The sequence below is a fragment of the Phacochoerus africanus genome, chromosome 15 (genome assembly GCF_016906955.1).
Source record: "Phacochoerus africanus isolate WHEZ1 chromosome 15, ROS_Pafr_v1, whole genome shotgun sequence".
NCBI lineage: Eukaryota > Metazoa > Chordata > Mammalia > Artiodactyla > Suidae > Phacochoerus > Phacochoerus africanus.
In genome coordinates, this window is record NC_062558.1 from 82,643,637 (window position 1) to 82,661,994 (window position 18,358).

At 49.0% G+C, this 18,358-nt stretch overlaps 1 protein-coding gene across 1 annotated transcript in view; it reads left to right on the forward strand.

The window, feature by feature from the left end:
• The first annotated feature begins 429 nt into the window (after positions 1–429).
• ANXA11 (annexin A11) overlaps positions 430–18,358 on the forward strand; it is a 43,814-nt gene continuing 25,885 nt past the window's right edge. Inside the window, exon 1 of the mRNA XM_047759605.1 lies at positions 430–704. The gene's annotated coding sequence lies outside the window, so the exon portion shown is untranslated. The remainder of the gene's footprint in view (positions 705–18,358) is intronic.

The following is an 18,358-nucleotide window of genomic DNA, read 5'->3' on the forward strand; positions in this document are numbered from 1 at the left end:
ATTCTTGGCAGGAAGACCACGATAGGTTCATACCATCACTATTGATTTCTCATTCTTGATGCTGATCTGGCTTTAGTAGCTGGTCGGGGTTTCTCCTCTACAAAGCTACTCTCCCACTCCAATTTCCATACTGTTGTGTTCTTTACTTTAAAAGCGTCACTAAGGAAGGTACTCTGGGCTGCAGGGGGCTTGGGGAATCCGCTCCTCGAGAGTGAGACGAAGGGCAGGACGGACCTCAAGAGGCGTGGAGAGAAGCAGCATCATGTCGACCTCTGGGCGACCGTTGAGTACTCCTCCCGCGGCGGCGGAAGGCCTGTAGCTTCCTTCCTCGCAGAGGCAGTTTACAGCCAGCTGACCCTGAACGTCTTCTCACCTGGGGGCGGGAGCTGGGCGCAGACCACGCCCCTAGGCCCCGCCCCCTCCCGCCCCTCCCCTGGCGCACGCGGCTCCGCCCCGGGCGGATTAGGACCCCGGGCCCTAGGAGTTTTCCGCCTCGCAGGCTCCTCCTCCCGCCCCGCCCTGACTGCTGCGGAGCCCGCGGGTCCCGAGAGCCCCGAGAACCCCGAGACCCCAAAGAGCGGGAGTGGGACAGAACTCGAGGCCAATCCGAGGTGCTACGCCGGGACGCCCGTGGAGAAAGTCGCTGCTGCCCGTGTTCCTGTTCGACCGTCGCGGCCTCCCCTACCCCGGTGGCCAGTGGCCAGGTGAGTGAGGGTTCTTTGACTGCCGGGGGCACGGGACGGGGCGTTGGCCGGGCGCTGCGGCCTCTACCGGAAGGCCCCCAACTGTCCCGCGCCCCTTCCCATCGCGGCCCCGTCGCTTCCTGGTTGCACGGCGTTTGGGGGGGGGAAGGGGCGGGTGTCGGGCTGGTCCCGACCGGCTGCGTCGACGGCGAGGGGGCGGGGGGTTGCCTTCCTTGCGGGGTGGGTGGGCCACGTGATTGTGCTGCTGTGCCGGTGTCAGGGGCTCAAGCCGAATTTGGGCCGGCTTGGGACCGGGTGAACCCGTGACAAGAAGGCGACTGGCTGGTGTGGGTATGGACGGTGGCCATGGCCCCTCTGACCCCGCTGAATTCTCTAGAGTGTGTGTACCCTTCCGGGAAAGGCTTGTCCTGAGGAGAGCTAGTGGAGGACGCTGTCTTAAGCACCTTTCCTCCGGAAGACGGAAATACCTGGCAGCTGCTAGTGTTGGAATTGATTTGTAAGGCGTTTTGAGAGAACGCCGGATCCATCTCAGGTGCTCTGCTGACCTGTGTGTTTACCTTCTCTGTCTGCCTTTCCCCCATCTCCAACCTTGAGCTGAAGTTTCAGGGAGGGATTCTTGACTTTAACTCCCTTTGGGCTCAACCCAGCCTCCTGAAGTTTAAAAAACGTAAATACGCGTCTGTTGGCATAAATGAGGGTTATGAAATTCATCAGCTTGAGACTTTGAAGAGGAGAAGCTAAGCCAGCCAGTTCGAGCCCAAGCTGAGAACAGTCTGCCTGGCACATTTCTGTCCCTGCCCCCTCTAGTTAGTGTGACCTTTCTTTAGAGGCTGGGTGTTTTAGGACAGACCCAGGGTGTCTGTGGTAGCCAGCCACTCTGCCTACCCTCCGTGCCTTCTTCACTTTGCTCTCTGCTGCTTTGACCTGGGCATGGAGTGGCGCTGGGTGGGGTGAGCCTCTGCCCTGCCCACACAGCAGGAACAAAGCTTGCAGGCAGTGCCAGGCTGAGTCCAGGAGCTGGACAGGTGGGCTGTATTATCTTGCTCACTCCTAACTGGCTCTCATTATGCTCCTTTGTTCCTTCCTTGTTTCAGTCAGCTGTTGGGGATTCCAGTAGGATTAACAGGGCCCTTTCCCTCAAGGCACTCTCCATGCTACAAGGTGTTCCTAACAAGATAGGCCAGGGCAGTTTGTTGCCCTGGCGTGGGGTGCTTACTACCTCCTGCATCCCTCCTGAGTCTAACCTCTCGTTAGTCTCTGTGCCTTGGTTTCCTTAAAGTGGGGGTAATAATAGCTACCTACAAGGCCATTGTGAGGATTAAAATGATTTAATATTTTTAACAACCATATAGCTCAGGCATTGATCTGAACAGGTGGTGACTGGTGCACCATACCTGTGTGTCCCAGGTGGATGTCACCCAGATTAGACATAAAGCTTGCAGTGGAGCCTGGCACATAAGTAATCATCTATGAGTCAACAATAGTAATATAGTAATAATAGCTACCACTCCCTCTATGCAGCTGAAGGTCTAACAGTTGAATTGCTCTCCTTCTGACCTCTTCTGTCTTAGCTCATGCTGTTCTGCCCTCCTTCCCCCATTTCTGCCCATTTTTCACCACCCTCCTAGGGACCATTCAGGTGCCTGCTCCTAGCAGGAAGGGGCAGAACACACTGTGAGCCCACGCAGCTCTCCTCTTCTGCTCCTTTGGCCCTATTTCTCAATATTCACTCTGCAGTAGTAATTGTATAGTCTTATCTCTACCCCATCCTCCTGTCTCTGGTCTCACAGCATCCAGGAGGGACCTTGCCTAATTTAGGTCCTTAGGGGATGTTAGTTAAGTGAAAGAAGCAGGCCAGGGAAGTGAGTTGTTAAAGTATTGTACCTTGGAAGCTGAAATTGGATAAGCCAAAAAAAAAAAAAGTGGGGAGAGTGAGATACAAGCAAGTTCAGACTGAGAGGTGAGCATAGGAACTGGTTGAGCAACCAAGTAGGAGTCCCCTTGGATTCCTTTCTGTAGCCAGGACTAGGATGGTAGATAGGGCTCATCCTGGATTGCTGTACCTAGAAGGCCAAGATCGATTACTGATGCCTTGGCCGCGTGACTTGGGGAGGATGGGAGGTTTGGAATGACAGGAGTGAGAATTGAGTGTGGGTTTTTCTTGGGAATTCATTGCAGAATAGAGGGGGAAAAAAAAAAAAAAGCCAGTGTGGGCAGGAGGTGAATGTAGAAACAAAATCTGTGCTGAGCACTAGATGTTCAGAGGACCCTCTCCTTCCCCCTCCATCCTTTGTCTTCTCAGCTGCATCTTTTCCCTCTTGAACCTGAAGCAGTCCCTGGCACTTGGTCCCCTGGAGGGTGCTGGGGGAGGAATCTATACCTAGGTGTGTTTCACAGTCACAGCCAAGCAAATGGACTCAGGTTTCTCTGGATTTTTCTCTACAGTACCTTGTGAACCTATTGCCTGCAGAACATCAGGAATTTGAGGGATATATAGATAGTGAAGCTCTTGGGGAAATAAAGAAAATGAAGTTTTCCTGTTGGAAATTTGCTTTTTTTTTCTTTTTAGGGCCACACCCATGGCACATGGCAGTTCCCAGGCCAAGGGTCAAATTGGAGCTCCAGCTGCCGGCCTACACCACAGCTACAGCAACATGGGATCGAGCCATGTCTTCGACCTACACCACAGCTCACAGCAACACTGGATCCTTAATGCACTGAGCGGGGCCAAGGATTGAACCCACATCCTCATGGATAGCAGTTGGATTCATTACTGCTGAGCCACAGTGGGAACTCCTGGAAATTTGCATTTTTAAAAGGAGTTGAAATTTGGGGGTGCTTTCTAATAACCCCTGAAACCATACCACATTAAGCCTGCTGACCCTGACCCCTGTACTCCATGAAGCAAAGGTCTGATGTCACATGGTGGTTTGTATTTGGGAGGATCCTGACAGTACAGCCTGAGCAGTGACCCAAACCACAGTTGCTTTGCTCCTGGTCTGAGAAAGTAATGGGTGAGGCCAGCTGAGGAGTTGGGAGACAGTGCTCTCATCCATGCTGGGTACCCTGGGACAAGCCACATAGCCCACAGAGTCCCAGTGTTTTGGGTGGTCAAATGCCCACCTCAGATGGTTGTTTACAGAATCTGGTGAGAAGTTGTTTGCAGGGGGATTTAAGATCAGTTAAGGAGTGGCAATGGCGATGTTGATGTCTTGGGTGTGTCCTTCTAGGAACCTTGAAGCTGGGGATGGAGTGTGCAGGTGGCTGACTCCTGGCTCTGTGATCTCCTAGTGTCTAGTTTTCCAGGGGCTAGTGTTCCTAGAAGTCCTGCTGCTTTCACAGAAAAGGTGGGGGGGATTGCTCCTGAAACTGAGAGGAAAGTCAGGTGCCCCCAGCCTCTTACTTCTATAGTGTAGGAAGAGGCTAGCTTGGAGGACAGAGAGTGAGGGACAAGGAGAAACTCAGAGGCTGGTAACAGGGAGGCGGAGGGAGCATATGGCAGGTTAGGCCTGGGGAGTGGCATCTCTGGGGGGAAAGGGTGTGTATGTGGGCAGTCTGGTCTTAGCAGATGTGAAGTTGCTGTGTCTACCTAAAAGATCATGGCTATTTTAGGAAGCAAGTGACAAGGGATGTTTCTATTGAACCCAGCATTAGCAACTACCCAATGTTTGCCAAGTCTGTGCTGTGAGCATAAAAGCAGAGGCTACCCGCACCCACCCTAGTTGGTCCCCTGGCTGTTCTGTAGGACAGGTTTACAGTAATTTATTGAACCCTTCCCTTATTAATGGACATGGAGACTGTCAGCTGTTTTTATAATTTGAAACAGTGTTGGAGTTTTTATAATTTGAAACAGTGTTGGAGTTAACAACCTATAGAATCCTGATTGGAATGTCATCGACCGTATTTGTTTACAAGGAAAAGTTGACATTTTTATTGTATGAAGTTTTCCAAATCAGGGACATGTAGATTACAAGGCCTTGTAATATAGAATGTCTTTATTAGATGTGGAGAAAAGGACTCCAACTGGATATTCTGGATATGTATAATAAAGTATATATGTCATGTAATTTGGAAATTATTCCTAAATGGTTTTTTGGTATCCTTTCCTCCTTTTTTTTTTTTTTTTGTCTGTTTCTTGGTTATTAATTTCAACCTGTATCATTATGCATTTCTTCTTACTTTTGGCTTATTTTGTTGCTCTACTTTTAACATCTAAATTGGTTCATTTATTTTTAGTCTTCCATTTAAACTTAAGTGTATAAAGTGCAGTCTTTTCCTTTGAGTACAACTTTAGCTAATGGGCCTTTGTATGAAATGCTCACCTTTCCACTGCTTTCTAGTTATTCTGTAGATCAGTTTTGATCCAAGGATTTTTTAGAAGGCAGTGCCTTGAATTTGAGTAGTTTTGTAGGGGGTAGGATCATATTTTAATGTTGACTGCTCTTTTTTTGTTTGTTTTGGCCGCACCCGCAGGATATGGAAGTTCTCATGCTAAGGATCAAACCTGAGCCACAGCTGCAACCTATGCCACAGCTGTGGCAATGCCGGATCCTTAACCCATTGCACCGGGCCAGGGATTGAACCCAAGTTGCCTCAGAAACAGCGCTGGATCTTTATCCATTGAGCCACAGTGGGAACTCCATTTGACTGCTAGTTTTATTGGATTGTGATTAGTGAATGTGATTTGCAAAATCTCCTATTGGTCTGTATTAGGATCGTGTGGTCAGTTACACAATCAATATGAAAGGTTTCAGGGACATGTATTCCCTATGGGACGTGGACTCCACATACATCTGTGATCTTGAGGTTGCTGTCTACATCCTTGCTTGTCCATCTGTCAGATTCAGAGAGCTGTATCCAAAACTCTCATTATAATCTTTTTAAGTCAGACTCGACTTATGTTTGTTCTGGATTTATGAATTTGGCATGCATGTTTGGTTTATAGAGGTTTATCAGGCTTAGCTTCATGGATTATACCTTGTGTAATTTGTCTCTTATTTAATGCTTTTGGCTTTAAATTCTGTATTATCTGTGTTTTAGCAGTATATATTGCCAGGAATCCAGGAGAATCCCTTCTTCTTTAACTGTCCTAAAATTAATACCTAAGTACATTTTATAGAACAGTAAGTGAAAGGCTCAGAAATTTGGAGGCAGGCATCAGTCAGGGAGGGGAAAGCCATGCCCTTGAGTTTCCACTCATACTCGGTCAGAGTAGTAGCAATCAGGTTGCCCCCGCTTGCTTCTGGTGAGCTCCCCTTCCTTGCCTGTCCCAGTGGTCCCCATGATAACTAGGCTTTTAGGAAGGATGGATAAAAGAAGATCTGTCTGCCTGCAAGGCCCATGGACAGGTTTGGGTATATCATTCTTCTGCCTTTTTTTTTTTTTTTAAAATCACACCTTGTATTCAAAAGGCAGGGAGGAATGTCATAGTCCTACCTTATATATATTCAGGATTTTGCACCAGGGTGGCCTAAATATGCAGGCCATATCCACCCCCACCCCCAGTACCATCCCTTAGGTCCAAAGAGATGGATGGTTCTGACTCACAATTACATGTTTCCTTTCTCAATTGCAGCAGCAAGATGGACTTTCTCTGTTGCCCAAAGGATATGACAAAATAGTACACAAAAATGTCCCAGGGCCAAATGTCAGATATAGAGACTTGGGTCCCAAGTCTTATACTCTTTTCTGTGCTTGTGTTTTAAGTTATGTAAACTCTTTCAAGAGACTGAAATGGCCCAGGCTTTGTACCGTGAAATCCTAGTAAGTTGTTTTCCAAGTCCTGTGTTTTCAGAGAGAGGCAAATGGCTGAGAAATGGCTGGAAAAATCCCCTCAGCCTGCAGAGTCAGGATTATTGGCAAGTCCTCAACGTGGCTTTAATATTAATATTTCCACTTCTGGTTTTTCTTTGTGTTTACCTAATGTGTCATTGCTTTGATTTTTCACTTTTCTTTCTCACTTAAAAAAGTTTCTCTCGTAAGCAGTGAAACCGCACATGACTGGTAATGGGGAGGAAATGGCAGAAGGCAATGAAAACAACAGACTGAATTTGGTAGAGAATGCAGACTATTTGCATACCAGATATTCTTGGTTTCATTCCTTGTGTCTTGTTTTCTATTTATTATTTATTATACTTTGATGTTATTTCTTTCCTGATTTCTGGTTTCTTGGTTAATTGTCTCATCATTCCTCTTCCCCATTCACCTGCAGTAGAAATCGGATTGAGTTGTGATTTAAGAGTTTCTCGGAGTTCCCGTCATGGCTCAGCAGTAACGAATCCAAGTAGTATCCATGAGGGTGCAGGTTCGATCCCTGGCCTCTCACTCAGTGGGTTAAGGATCCCCAGTTGCTGTGAGCTGTGGTGTAGGTCACAGACTCTGCTCAGATCTTGTGTTGCTATGGTTGTGGTGTGGGCTGGCAGCTCCGATGTAACCCCTAGCCTGGGAATTTCCATATGCTTTGGGTGTGGCCCTAACAAACAAACAGAGAGAGAGAGAGAAGGGGGGGGGGGGGAGAGGGAGAGACACACACACACAGAGGGACAGAAAGAGAGAGACACACACACACAGAGAGAGACAGAGAGAGACACACAGAGAGAGAGACAGAGAGACAGAAAAAGACAGAGACAGAGGCACAATATCTCTAGATATTGGAGTCCAGGATTAATAAGTGTCTACTCCATGAGGTTGTCCAGGCACCGGGCTCCGTATATAAAGTTGCTCCAGGCGTTCTTCAGAGCTCTGGTTTTCAAACTTGAGCAATGTTTAAGAATAACCTGGAAAGTTTGTTAAAACACAGACCTGGGTCGCACCCCTAAATGTTCCGATTTACGAATTCTGTGGTGAGGCCTGAGAAATTTCATTTCTGACAGGCTCCCAGGTTGTGCTGATGTGGCCAGTCTGGGGACCACACTTGGGCAATGCTGCTCTAGGTGCTTCCCTCACCTGTATGGCCAGGGACAGCTGCCTTCCTGACAGGGCCCTGCCTGGTTGCCAGGGAGGCTCGGAAACCTAGCCCATGTTTGGGGCTGCCATGTGCCAGGCTCCAGTTAGTGTTCTGTTATGGAAATGAGAGGGGGCAGATGGTTGAGGGGGGATGACCAGAAGTTTCTGGAACATCACCCACTGCTGTCCTCAGTCTGAAACTATGACTGTGCTTTGGCTAAGCCAGCCTTGCTTGGCTTAGGAAGTGGGAATGGTATCTCAGGACAGTGGCAAGCCAGCAGTCAATGCAGAAGATGGCAGCCTCCTGTGGGCTGGTGGCTGGCTACACAGGAAAGTTGCTGCTCCTACTTTGCTGATGGTCTGAGGGTCCTCACTGCTTCCAAGCCGTGCCTAATAGTCAAGTCTGACAGCTCTGCCTTCTGCCACTTGGAGCCACCTCCCGATCTTAGAGGCTCAGTGGGATGGGGGTGGGATGGTGGTGTCCCTCCAAAACCAGCTTCAGCATGGAGAGTATCTTTCTGTGCTTCCTCCTCCTAACTGTTGCCTTCCTCATCTCTGGATGTTACAGGCGACTATTTCCAAGAGCTTGGGGGCAGAGGCCCTTTTAACCCTGAACTGAGTTAGGCTGATCACGGCTCCTGATACCCTGGAGAGATTAAGACAAGTGGATGCCAACCCCTGCTCTCTGCTGTTGTGAACTCATAGGGGGTGAACCTGGAGAGAAGCAATGTCACAGAAGCTTCCCTGTGTAGATGACACTTTCTCTGTGACTTGATTATATGGGGCTTTATTGGGAGGCAGCAGAGTCAGTTTCTCATTCTGTCTCTCCATGGTAGTCCTTACATTTCCAAGTCCATTCTCCAGCCTAGGAAGGTGGAATGGCACCCAGAAGTGTGAGTGGAGGGGAGCCAGCTGGTCCGTGATGCTTCGGCCTGGAGCTTGAGAAACACGATCGAGCCTTTGTTCTGCCCCAGCCGATCCTGAGATCCCAGGCATGCCTTGCTCTCTAGGCCTCGGCTCCCACCTTAGTAAAGGATCTCTTGAAGTCCCCTTCTAGCTCAATGTTGCAGGAGCACTGTGTACTCCAAATGCCAGCACCCTGGGAATTGGCTTTATTTCTGAGAGGTTCTTTCTGAGCCTGCTCAGTTCAGCCCCTTGGCTAGACCTGGACACTGGTGCGTGGCTACACTCCCAGCCTCCTCTGCCTGGAGCTTCTCCAAGCGGGGCCGCCCCAGGTGCCAGCCCTTGGGGAACAGAATCTGAGGCACTGCCTGGCTAATGATTGACATGGGCCCTAGCTATTCCTAATTCATGGGTGTGGGTGGGGAGTTGAATGTTTAACAGCACCTTCTGTGGGCTTTTTGTTCGCTGCCTGGGAAAATATCGTCAGGATTGGTGGAGTGCTGTTTTGAGGCTCCCTGGCTTGCTTCTGGGGCTTGATGGCACCTGTGACCCACACCTCAGAGGTGAGACAGTGCCCCAGCACAGTCAGGAATATTCAGGCGCCCTCGAACAGTGCTTGAGTCCTGCCTTGTCATGCGAGGGAATGTCTTAGCTGAGTCCTCTCTGCCCTTGGAATTCCTGGAGCTTTAGTACCAGAAGCTGTGACCAAAGAGACTGTTGGGGACAGGTGCCACCAGGGTGTGAAAGAGATAAAACAGGGTCCACTAGTGTCCTGTCTGTGTTAGGGACCTTGCTGTGCTCTTCCCCGTACTGGCCAGTGGAGGAGAGGAAATGCCTATCCTACAGCCCAGGCACTGTTCTCTCTCTCTAGGAGGACTGGAAAAAAACAATTCTGGTCCTGGCAGTAGTCAGGTGTGTGCTCCTTGTCAAGAATCATATCTGAGGCTTAGTTCCTTTGAGGTGATAATACCTACTTGCAGGATCATTGCAAAGCTTAGTGAGATGATATATAATGAGGTAATTTATACCATAGGTACTAGAAAAGGGGCACAATTATTAGAATACTAGAGGACATTGAAACATTTTAAGCTAAGTGCTAGTAAGTTCCAGAAGAGCAGTCATCATTGTGGGTAGAGAGATCAGAGTAGACTTCCTGAAAGAAGCAGGGCTCCATCTGGTTAAAGGAGGAGGGCCAGGCTTAAGGCTTTAGGCTTAAGGAAGGCCTATAGGAGACGGGAGAATAGACCAGGTAGTGACTGAGCAAAAGTCCTGGAAATGGAAAGTGCTTAGGTATTGGCTTGGCTAGGTGTCAGACATCCATTTCCTGGAAGTTCCTGTTGTGGCTCAGCGGTAATGAGCCTGACTAGTATTCATGAGGATGCAGGTTTGATCCTTGGCCTCACTCAGTGGGTTAAAGGATCTGGTATTGCTGTGGCTGTGGTGTAGATCGCAGATGTGGCTCGGATCTTGTGTTGCTGTGTCTGTGGGGTAGGCCTGTGGCTACAGCTCCAATTTGACCCCTAGGTGCAGCCCTAAAAAGACAGACAAAAATAATAATAATAATAAAAAGGCATTCATTTCCTGCATTCTTTCCATCACATGGAGATGTCCAGGGACCTTCGTTTTCTTCCTACTGCATAGCCCAGGACCAGTTGGCAGGCCTTCACCTCCACCTGCACAGGAATCAGCCCCACCTGAGATCTGAAAGAGCATCTTCTCCAATGTGCTCTGTAGGCTCTTGTGGGGATTTCTTTTCAGCTTCCAGTTGAACAAGCCTGTCTGGGGACTTTGTCACCATTAGAAGAGCAGCCGTCAATAAGTGCTGTTTGAAGGAGAGTTTCCTGGAGCTTCTAGGCAGGGCAGGGGTGCTCAGGCATTTGGAACTGGAGTAGATACCCTCTCCAGTCTTCCGGGCTCGAAGAGCCTGCGCTTTCCAAAGGCATTTGAACAGCCCCAGGACCCGGCAATGAGAAAGTATCAGGGCCTCACTGATAGAGGCTCTGGGTCCCCCTGCTGCCTTTCGATCTTTAGTCTTGTCCTTCGCCCCCCTCTCCCTGGTTTGTTGAGAGAGAATCATGACTGACTTGCATATGAAGGTGAGATGGCTCATTGCATCTAACCTGTCAGGGCCTTGGGTGAATACCTATTCCTTTCATTACAAATATAGGCACTTTCTGGGACAGCGGGCAGCCGAAGCAGGCACAACTCGATGAAGGGGTGCCTGCTACAGCCCCAGCTGTGTGCCCACATGGGAGTGTAGGACCCTTGCTGCCTGTTCTGTTTTTCCATTTCAAACAAAATTTAAGTCAGAGAGGAGTGCCCCATTGTGGCTCAGCAGGTTAAGAACCCAACTAGTAGCCATGAGGATTGCAGGTCTGATCCTTGGCCTCCATCAGTGGATCAAGGATCCAGCCTTGACATGAGCTGCAGTGTAGGTCATAGATGTGGCTTGGATCCCGAGTTGCTCTGGCTGTGGTGTGAGCCAGCAGCTGTAGCTCCGATTCCCTAGCTTGGGAACTTCCATATGTCACAGGTGTGGCCCTAAAAAGAAAAAAAGAGAAAAAAAAAGAAAAAACTAAGTCAGAGAGTCTCTCTTGCAACCCTACCTCTCCTCTCCCCACGGCCTCCAGGGAGCTGGGCAGCACACATTAGCAAGCATGGATCCCTCCCAGGCTCACTCATTTAACAGGTGAGGGAGAAGATGCCCGGGGCAGCCTTAGGTTTGCCAAGGCCCATCAGAGAGAAGCCAGTTTCCTAGATGTGCCTCCTGGCCCCTCTCCTCTCTGCTCCGGAGAGCCTTTCCTGATTCTCAGCCTTAATCTCCATTCTGCCTGGGAGTGGCTCTTAAACACATTGTGGGTATTTTCCTGTGACTGCTCTTCTGTGTTTATCTCCCAGGCTAGAGGGAAAGCCTGGTGCAGGCCAGGACTTTGTTTTTTCCTCCCATGCCCAAGGTGGTCTCGCCCAGCCCTGGGTGCTTCTCTGAGCCCTGAGGTGAAATTACTATGAAGCTAATATAACTTAAGCTTCAGGTTCAAGTCTGCCCTACTCCCCATCACTTGCATGTGGCCCTTCTAAAGCTGTGGGATGGGCCCTTGCAGTGAATTCATGGAGTCATACAGTTTTGTAGAATTTGCAAAAAAGTCTTCTGTATTTGGTTTCTTAAAGGGGGCCCCTAAGGTTACATAGGCGTAAGGCTCCACAAAGCCTGGACCCCTCCCTAGAGATGCTGGTGAAAAGCCAGCGATTGGTTAGGGTCCTGCATTTTGGGGAGTGGGTTCTTCACTTGGGGGCAGAAAGTGGTGGGGGTCCTGAGCCAACCCTGGAAGGATTTTGCTCTGTCACCTTGGCTTGTCACTTCCCCCTCTTTTGCGTGTCAGTTTCTCCGTTTATGAAATGGGAGCCAAGGGGTGGGTGGGAATGAACTGAGTCATCTCTTGGGCTGACCTCTGGTGTCCCAGTGGCTTGGTCCTGCTGGCTGGGCATGATCGCCCCGCCTCCCCACACTTCACACTACCTTCCTTTCCATCCCTGGAACATTTGCATTGCTGGCTGGGTGTGTATGGCCTGACCACACAAAACCCACACACAAGCCCTAGATCTCACCATGGTGACTCATGGTGACTGATAATACAAGTGACCAAAGTTTTGTTGAGCTCTTACTCTCAGACACGTAGGAGACACGGGCACCTGGTCCCTCCTTTCTGGGTGGAATGGTTTTTCTATGGTCTTGGGGGTTTATTGCTTCCCTTGCTTCCCATGCTAAGTGAGGTAGACTTGTGCACTGATCAAAAGATACAAAGAGAGCAGAGGCTTTTACATTTTATTTATTTATTTGCTTTTTTAGGGCCGTACCGACGGCATATGGAGGTTCCCAGGCTAGGGGTCTACAGCTGCTGGCCTACACTACAGCCACAGCAATGCAGGATCCGAGCTGTGTCTTCGACCTACAGCACGGCTCATGGCAACGCTGAATCCTTAACCTGCTGAGCGAGGCCAGGGATCAAACACGTAACCTCATGGTTCCTAGTCAATTCGTTTCCATTGCGCCACGACAGGAACTCCCAGAGGGCTTTTCAAAGAGAACACTATGAATAAGGATCTGGAGGGAGAGAAGCAGTGATCACGGACTGTATTTAAATTGTCCATACCTAGTGGTACCAAACAGCACAGCTTTTTGGTGTGGTAAAATATACACAACCTAAACGTTACCATTTTAGCCATTCTTAGGGGTGCAGTTCACTGGCATGAAGTACATTCAACATTATTGTGCAATCACCACCACCATTCATCTCTACAACTTTTCATTCATCTTCCCAAACTGAAACGCTGTCTCCATTAAACACTAACCTCCCATTCCACTCTACAACCACTGCCCTTCTACTTTGTCTCTGAATCTGACTGCTCTAGGGGCCTCAGAGAAGTGGAATCAGAGTATTTATCTTTTTGTGACTGGCTTATCTCAGTCAGCATAGTATCCTCAAGATTCATCAATGTTGTGGCCTATGTCAGAATTCCCTTCCTTTTTGAGGGCAAATTCTCTCTCTTTCTTTCTTTCTTTTTCTTCTTTTTTTTTTTTTTGTCTTCTTAGGGCCGCACCCACAGCATATGAAGATTCCCAGGCCAGGGGTCGAATCGGCGCTATAGCTGCTGGCCTCAGCAACTCGGGATCTGAGCCACGTCTGTGACCTACACCACGGCTCAGGACAATGTCAGATCCTTAACCCACTGAGCAAGGCCAGGAATCTAACCTGCATCCTCATGGATGCTAGTCAGATTGGTTTCTGCTGAGCCACGACAGGAACTCCATATTTTGTTATGTATATACTGCATTTTGTTTATCCATTCATCTGATGATGGACATTTGGGTTGTTTCTACATTTTGGCTGTTGGAAGTAATAATTGCTGTGACCGCTGTTGTACAAATAATTTTGAGTCCTTTCAGTTCTTTTGGGTACATGTGCAGAAATGAAATTACTCGGTCATGTGTTTAATTTCTTGAGGAACTGCCCTACTGTTTGCCACCAGTGGCGCCACGTTAGCACAGGACTTTCTGTGGTATAGTTTTTTCTCACAGGTCTCCTGGTGTTTGTTGGCAGGGTTATATCTTTTCTGGAAACTCTAGAGGAGAATCTGTTTCCTTGTCTTTTCCAGCTTCTAGAGGCCATCTGCATTCCTTGGCTCCTGGCTCCCAGCCTGCACGGCTGGAATCCCTCTCATGTTTCTTTTTCATCCTTATCTCTCTGTATTTTTTCCCCCCATCTTTAACACAGCCAGGAAGGGACTCGGCCTCACCGGGATAGTCTAGGATATACTCTCCCCCTTTCAGGCTTGGTAACCTTGATCACATCTGCAAAGCACCTTTGTCATGTAGAGCAACATAGTCACAGATTCTAGGGGATCAGGATGTGGACTCTCTGTTGGGGATATTTTTGATAGATCTAAGCAAGGAACCTGATAGTCCCTTGATCTCGGGCTTTGAAAAACTTCCCCTCTCTCCTTTCCCCTCCCCAACATTGTCCTGAAGCACCTGTGACCAAAATGACTGTGTGGGCTGGACCCCTGGTAGACACTGAACAAGTTCGGGGGTATGTCCAGGATCTTCGATGGACCTTTTTCCTCTCTCCAGACATCAGAGTCTGTCCTCTTTAGCCACTTGGGAGAATACAGCACTGGCTAAATTGGTCACAGAGTGGAGAAAACTGTCTGTAGTTTACAAAGGTCTTCCCTGTTCTTACTTCATTCAGTCCTCACAATAACTCCCAAAGTCATGTCTTTGCCGACAGCTTGGAGGTTCAGAGAGGTTACGTTGTCCTGTGAATGTCACATAATAAGTGGCGGAGTTAGGATCCAGACCCTAGATCCCAGGCTAATGCTTCTTAGGGAACAAGTTAAAATTAACTGAGCATGTACTATATGCTAATAGGCTACATGATGGAGAGCTTTATAGGTGTGTATCAGTGCATCAGACCCTCACTGCCACATAGTAAGATGAATGTATTTCCCCTAATTTTATGGGTAAAGAGAAAGACTGAGAGAGGTCAAGCAACATGCCCAAGGTCATACAGCCGTCAAGAGGTGGAGCTAGAATCTGAATCATTGTCATTGGACTTCAGTATATTGCCCTGGTTGCCCAGCAGCAGTGTTGGAAGATGTTATCAGGGCCATGTGGGCCCTGGGCAAAATTCATACGACAGAGCTGAGAAGTCTCTTATGACTGTCCTGTGATGTTTGTGGCTCTTGATGAAGGGGTGTGGGTTGTGCAGAGATGGGGGAGCTGGTTTGGAGTGTGGGAGAGAGAGTAATTGGGGATGGTAGAAGGACCTGCAGAGAACCTGAGATCAGATGTTACGAGACCCAGTGATGCTCAGGCTGCGTGACCTGCCCAGCTTCCCCTTCCTACCCAGACGAGGGAGGGGTTCAGAGAAGGAGCTCCCCAAGTTCCCGTCCGGCTAAGCTGCTGCTGTCTTTGAATAGACAATACCTGCCACAGTGCTTGGAGTGAGGTGTACCCACGTGATCCTGGAGAAACAGTGTTTGGGTTGGACTTTGCAGGAAATGGAGGGACTTGAGAGCCAAGTGGGGATAGCACAGAGGCCTCTGACTCTCTGGGACTTGTGCTTGATTAGTATCTGCTGGTCCTGAGAAGTGCCTCCTGATCAGGTGGTGTCATTGGAAGCAGTTTCCCCATGCGGAAGTGGTGAAACTGATAGACACAGGCCTGCCTCCCCAGCCTGAGCTGCACTTAGAAACAAACCACAGTTTCCCTTTTGGGAGAGGGAGTGCTTCCTTAGATCCTGGCTGCACCTTGGACATAGGTGGGGGATTTTTCTGCCACAAGAACCTTGGCAACTACAGGGACCTCGGCCTGAGCCCCTGTTCAGTGCTGGGCCAGGTTGTCAGCCAGATCTTGACACCCTATCTGGGTTCTCCTGCTTCCTCTGTGGCCGCTTCCCACCTCTCAGAAATCCCGAGGTGGGATTGGTATTTGACTAAGTGTTGGCTCTTCCAGAAGCCCATTTGGTGTGGGCAGGTGTCCCACGGAACTCCGCTCGAACAGGAGTGACCCAGGTTTGCCAGGCTGTGCCGTGCAGGGCTGGTAGAGAGACCTGTGAGATTCTCGGAGTCGGCTTGCTGAAACCTTTCTGGGACAGTGCTCCCTCCTGCCTCGCTCCCTCCTCCCCTTCTCAGTTCCCAGGAGCTGGTCTGGAAAGGCAGCTGAGAGCAGAGAAAAGGGTCTTCTTCAGAGCCAGGCCCAGAGTGGACACACTGACAGCAGCCTCCTGGGTCCCCGGAGGCCTGGGGCTTTGTGCAGGCTGAGACCCTGCTCCCTCTGGTCCCTCCTCCAGGTTTCTTCTCCAAAGGCCTTTTCAAAGGTGTTGTCTCTCCCCCCTCCCTCATGCCCTTCTCCCCCTTTCCTGGAGCTTGGACCAGGCCTCTGGGCACCTAGGCATGCAGAGGGGATGGAAAGAAAACATCGCCAATTCCTGTTGGTGGTTTCTCCTTGGGGAGAATGGAAAATCCAACACAGCCATTCCCAGGACCAGCATCTATGGGCTGGGCTTGGTGTGGAAGAAGGAACCTGCTGTCTTCTGCCCTTCACCCTGCCCTGACTCCCAGCTCTCATGTTCCTCTGCCACTCCCCACACCACCCCCTCCCCTCCTTGCCCCCACATTGCTCACCCTGAGTGTTACCAAATGGCCTAGAGTCCTCTGGCACCCTCTAATCTTGTTTGCCATTTTATACTCAGGGAAACTGATACAGTGAGAGGTTAAATGATGTAATGAGAACATACTTTTACTATCTGATGTGGAAAACTAAGGCCCGGAAACATTAAGTAACCTGCCTGAGACCACACACTTAGTAGAGAATAGGACTGGGATTTGAACCTGGGTTGTCCAGCTTAGAGTTCATGCTCTTCCCACTACCCTAGACTGCCCTTAGTGAAATACCTGGGGTCATGGTGAAACCTGGTGTCCTGTTTCTTAATTCTATTCTATTCCATCAACAAGTGCTTCAATTTTCAGTCTTTGAAATACTAGTTTCTGGGGCTGGTGGGCTCTATGAAAAAGTACAGTGTAGAGGTGAAAGTCCTAAGCTTTGGAGCTTGACTGCCTGGGTTGCATCCTGGTTCAGTCATTTACCAGCTGTAACCTTGGGCAAGTTGTATAATCTCTCCATACCTGTTTCCTTATCTTTAGTATGCAGATCATAATCTCTAATATGTGGATCATAGTATTTGTCTTATAGAGTTGCTGTAAAGTTAAATTCCATGTACAGTACTTAATACAGTGCCTAGTACATAATAAGTATTTGATAAATGTTTATTATTATTATTATTGTCTAGTAAATTTGGGAAATTGAAGGATAAAGTTAAGCAGGACCTTTGTTGTAGGACTTCTCAGAGCCTTTGTTACACTATTAAGACATGGTACTTTCCTGGAAGGGGTTGTAGTAGGCAGCATTTTCCAAAGTGCTTTTTTAACAACTAATCCCTCTTTCTTAAACCAGGTACCTGGTAAATTCTCAACTCATTAAGATATACGTTGTGTCTGAGAACACAGCGCAGGAAGCACTGAGCTGAGCGTCATGCTGTCTGTTTTCTGCTTGGCAAGGCTGAGCTAGCGATGGGAGTCCAGATTAGACTTGAGCAAGATTTTGGAGAACTGTCTGTGGCAAAGCTTGGGCAGTGCCAGGCTTCCCTTCTCCCCTCCCTGTGAGTATGGGGAGAGGGAAGTGTGAACCCAGGCACCTGAGGGTTTCTGGAACCTCCCAGAATGAGGAATGGCCTTGGCTAGCCTCAGTTCAAAGCATTTCCTGCACTGTCTTCCTTCTGCCCTTAGAGGAGGAGGTCTTTGAGCAGATCACCAGTGGCAGCACCAGCTGGGACCGCCAGACAAGCCAGGCCAGCCCATGCCGCCAAGATCACAGGTTTTGTAGCATGGCACTGTTAGGAGAAGGCAGGCTGACCCTGCTCTCAGCAGCCAAGTCTACCATCGACCCTCTCCCCATGTGTTTGTGACCTGAGTAAACTCTGTCCCTGGGGTACTTTAGCTACAAAACCAAGGAGGGTGAAAGCTAGATAATCTTCAGGTTCCCTTGCAGTGCAGACCTTTGGAGAGTGTATAAACCTAGGGTTGGGGTGAAAACCTAAAGATATGTCCCTTTCAGGAGCCCTAAAATCCAGGAAGGAAGAGCCCCAAGAAGTGAAGCCCCTGTCCCACCAGAAGTCTGGGGAGGTGAGAGTCAGGCTCCAGGTCATGGTTGAGATCCTTCTCCATATGAGGTTCTGGGAACTCAACTACCTTAAATAGATGTTTCTGGCTTGCTTGGGGCCCCATTCCTCCCCTGCTCAGGGTCATGGCCTCCCAGCAGTGACCTGGGAGGAATGGGCAGTGTGTAGAGGTCAGGAGCTGTTCAGACCCGCTTAGGGCTGGCTAACTCTTCATCTCCCCAACAGCCAGGTCCTGGAGGGAGGCCAGGCCGGGTTGTGGATGATCAATTACACCTGAGTCTGCCCAAAGCTAGCTTTGGACTAGAGTAAGGAGAATTTGCAGATAAGCAAATACATTTTTCTTGTTTTGTAAAAATTATACATATGAACATACATAAATATTTATACACACATATATGCATGTACATTTGTGTGTGGGGTGTTGGGCTTGAATTATACTTTGGAAACTGCCCAGTGGTGACCTTTGGATAGAAGGTTAGAGGGGAGAGTGGATTTTACTTTTCACTTTGTGTCTTTCTGTTCCATGTGAATTTCCCTACAAAGTGCTTGTGTTCCTTTTGTTTTTTATTT